The following is a 4503-nucleotide window of genomic DNA, read 5'->3' as shown; positions in this document are numbered from 1 at the left end:
AGGTCTACCCAACAAAATATGACAAGCTTCCATGGGAACTACATCACATAAAACTTTATCTTTGTAGTTTTCCATAAAAAACTCGACTTTCACTTGTTTGTCTACAGTTAATTCCCCATCTTCATTAATCCCTTGAAGTTTATAAGGTTTAGGATGAGGTATTAATTGTAGATTTAGCTTTTCAACCATTCTAGCGCTACAACAATTGCAGCAAGAACCACTATCCACAATGAGAGAACAAACATTTTCTAAAACTTTGCATCTTGTATGAAAAATGTTCTCTCTTTGTGTCTCTAGGTTCACGCTAGAGTGGTTGTTGAGGGTTCTTCGAATCATCATTAACTCCCTCTCACGTGGATATGCTCCCTCACTATTCTCTTCCTCTTTCTCACTAGTCTATAGTCATGGCTACTATATTCATCTACCCCTCTTAAAAACGTAGTTCTTTGGTTTGGGCATTGGGCTTGAACATGACCTCTACCATAACATTTAAAGCACTTAACATCCCTACTAAGGATAGGTGGAGTGAGCACATATTTTCCTACACTCTTGGAAGTTTCTCTTGGTTTTCTTTAGGTAGTTTCCTCCCTCTTATAATCCCTTTTTGGATAAGAGTTAGGGTATGAACTTTCCTTACGACTTGAAGTTTTCCTCAAAATTTGTTGTTCCACTTTAATACATAGTTGAATCAAATCATTCAAGTCTTGGTAAGGTAAAAGTCCAACTCTATCTGATGTGATTCCACTAGCCATATGGAGAATGATTCTTGACATTCTTAGGAATCACCTTGAGCTGGACATTATTGAGGCACTTTTCTTAGAGTTGGATCATTTTTCTAAGACAAGAACTCACCAAAAACTAGTACCAAATCCCAAACTCATTTGGATGTTCCACATATTGTCAAATTGAACCAAAAGAGAAGGAGGAAAGGCAAAAACACTAATTAACAAAACAAAAACAGCAAGGTACCGAATCAAAATGCTGGAATTGAAGAAGAAAAGATGAAGAACAGCCAAGAACACAAATGAACCATAGCTACATAAAACAAGCTGAAATTGCTGAACCAAAACAACTAGGAAACAAGCTAAGACAAGGAAATTAACAAGATAAGAAAGGAAGGAGAAGAGAATGCTCATGAAGATGGAAGAATGGTTGGATGATCACGCCACTAGAAGTATGGATGCTCCTAGATGAGTGTGCAAGCCGCCACTTGAGGAAACCATGATCCTTCAAGATAAGACTAGAGAAGAAGGCTCAAAAGCTCTCCAATGCTCACTCCAATTTTGAGTATAGTTTCTTTAGATAAATTCAAATCTGAAAAATACAAAGAGAGCACCTCTATTTATAGCCTAAGGTGCTGAAATATAAGCTACACAAATTCAAAAACTCCCTCCCAAAAAGCTTCTAGAATTTGCGCCTAAAACAAAGCATGAGGAAGGTGTGACCTCTTCCTTCACTTTGGCACCTCCTTTTCTACTCCTACACCTATCTACTAACACCCCCCCCCTAAGACTCCTAACTAAAGACTAAAAGATGCTTTAACAATAGAGGTTTCTAATGTTTCCCTCTAAGCACCTTCAAACAATTTTATTATTTAAAACTTGGTCTTGCCCTTCATAGGATGGACTTGGGCTTGGGCTTGGGCTTTGGGCTTTGGGCTTGGGCCTCTCTTTTATTTTATGTCTTCTTTTAATTTTGAGAAGACTAGAAGGAAGAACTTCAAGTGTGATGGTGAATTGCCTCTTCCTTCCTTAATAAAAACCTCCTTTACTTGACTCTCATCATACTCCCCGAGTTGGAGAGAATTCGCCCACGAATTCTGAATCCCTGCATATAACAAAGTCAGTTTACTTTTATAATCAAAAGTGTAAGAAAAAGGAATACATGACTTAGCAGATGGAACCAAAGGGATTGCAGAAAAGGAGGTCCTATAAATCGACCAAGTTGGAAAAATTTGTTTGGGAATGATGATGTTTTTTGGAAAAAGACCTCTTAAATGGTGAAACCCATTAGGAGGTATGAAAAAATCATCCCTAACATATTTTAACCAAGTTGGTGTTGAAATAGGCACCTTGGTTAATGAAAAAGATAAAGAAGAAGAAGACCTTGGAGGGTCAATTTGAGGCATAGCACGAGTCAACATGATGGATTTAGAGGAGAAAATGGTGTGACTCGGTGTAGTACTTACTTCTTTTTCTTTCTCATTTTCTCTTTTAGTTTTCATTTTTATTTGGTCCTCATGAACCTCTTTGGGAGAGAGGGGTTTTAATATAACCTTGCGCCCTAGGAAGGAAAAAGACATTGTATTGGATAGGCCATCATGTAAAACATGTCTATCATATTGCCAAGGCCTTCCTAAAAGAAGATGAGATGCTTCCATGGGCACAACATCACATAAAACCTCATCTTTATACTTTCCTATTTCAAAGTTAATAAGGACTTGTTTATTCACCATGATTTCACCTACTTCACTAAGCCATTGTAATTTGTAGGGCTTGGTATGAGAGATAGTGGGTAAGGCTAACTTCTCCACAACTCTTGTACTAGCCACATTAGTGCAACTTCCCCCATCAATAATCAAGGAACATAACTTGTTGTTGATAAGACATCGGGTGTGAAAAATATTTTCTCTTTGAGTATCATTCAAAGATTTTGGAATTGTGCCCAACATACGTCTTACCATCAATAAGTCACCTTCACAAGGACTTTCACTCTCATTTTCACTTGATGGTCTAGAAGGTGAAGAATGCCTAGGTGAATTGGAATCATGCTCACTAACTACAATGCCTTCATGCATGTACATACTTCGTTTAGAAGGGCAATTAGCAGCAATGTGACCATATCCCAAACATTTAAAACACTTTTGACTAGACGATTTAATTGGGGATTTAGGCCTAGAAGTAGATGGCGTAGGATCCTTGGGTTTGAAAGAAGAATCTTTGGAAGGATGTTTAGAAAAAGAATTTTTGTTTCTCCAAGACTTGGAGTAGTATCCATCATTGGAAGCATTTTTGAAAGAGTTTTTCTTAGCAAGTTGGGCTTCCACCTTCATTGCAAGATGAACTAAAGAGCCCAATGATGAATACTCTTGTAACTCAACAATGTCTTGAATATCCTTCCTAAGACCACTCACAAACCTAGCAATCATAGCTTCCTCACTTTCCTCTAATTCAATTTTAAGCACAAGCGTTTCTAGCTCTTTATAATATTCATCCACATTTAGCGTGCCTTGTTGAAACCGTTGGAGTCTCAACATGAGGTCTTTCCTAATATGTGGGAGCACAAATCTAGCGTGCATTTGATCCTTTAAAGAGTTCCAAGAGTCCACGGGAGGACCCTTGTGATAGATAATGTCCTTTACAATTCCATGCCACCATTTCATGGCATAATCACTAAACTCTAGGGTGGCTAACTTAAGCTTATGCTCATCTTGGATCTCATGGATCTCAAATATTTGTTCACACTTAGCCTCCCAATCTAAATATACATTAGGATCACTAGAGCCATTAAAACAAGGAAGCTTGACCGAAGGTAGCCTAGCCTTTGCATCTTGGTAGTAACCATTGTCGTAGTGATGTCTTTCTCCTTGATGATGAGGTCTTTGTCCATGAAATTGTGGTGGATTCCTCCTTCTCCTATGCTCTTCTTCACGGCCAAAATCATTTGAAGAGGCTCTTGAAGATGGTCTATGAGAATGATGCCCATCATGGATAGAAGGAGATGGTCTAGCTTGTTGGACCTCCATCTTTTGCATTTGCTCTTCCAAGCGTCTAATAGTTCTTTGTGCTTCATGTAATTCACCAAGGATTGAAGCTTTGGAAGGAGAATTCTGCTTGTAGGATGCATCACTTGAAAATCCAGCCATTTGAAATTAAAAACAAGAAACACACAAAATAGCAAACAAGTCAAGAAGCAAAATTAGCAAAAACAGTGAATGTTTTAAGCAAAAATGCCGAAGTGAATTGAGGCAGAAAAATAGATCACTCTCAAAGAAATAATGTCCTTGCACCAATCTGATCTTGAGGCCTTGGAATCCTCAAATGAAAGATGTCAAAGCAAGCACACCAATCTCAAAAGCAACCACCACAAAACAATGAAACAATAAAGACAAACAAGAAAAGGTATAAGCAAGGAAAGGTAATTGCAAAAGGAAAACTAAATGTAAGACAAACTCAAAGAGTTAGAATGAAAGACAATCAAGAAAATAAAGAACTCAATGAGAAAAGTAGGCACACAAAAGAATACTTAAGGAAAAGCACTAGAGTAGATAAAGAAAACAAAAAAATTAGCTACTGGAAATTTTTTTTTTTAAAATGCAAACTGTGCTTGATATTCACTGATTTAACTGGAATGATGTAGAGCGAACTGGATTATGAAATTTAAACCACAGAAACTTCAAGATGTTAACTCAATAATGGCACTGGAATCAATTAAAAACAGTAAGCCAATTAATTGAGATAAATATTTTAAAATCGCTGCCAGATTACCGTATTCTTTTCGGCA

This window comes from Phaseolus vulgaris, chromosome 1 (assembly GCF_000499845.2).
Source record: "Phaseolus vulgaris cultivar G19833 chromosome 1, P. vulgaris v2.0, whole genome shotgun sequence".
NCBI classification, from domain to species: Eukaryota; Viridiplantae; Streptophyta; class Magnoliopsida; order Fabales; family Fabaceae; genus Phaseolus; species Phaseolus vulgaris.
Note: the sequence above shows the minus strand (reverse complement) of the source record.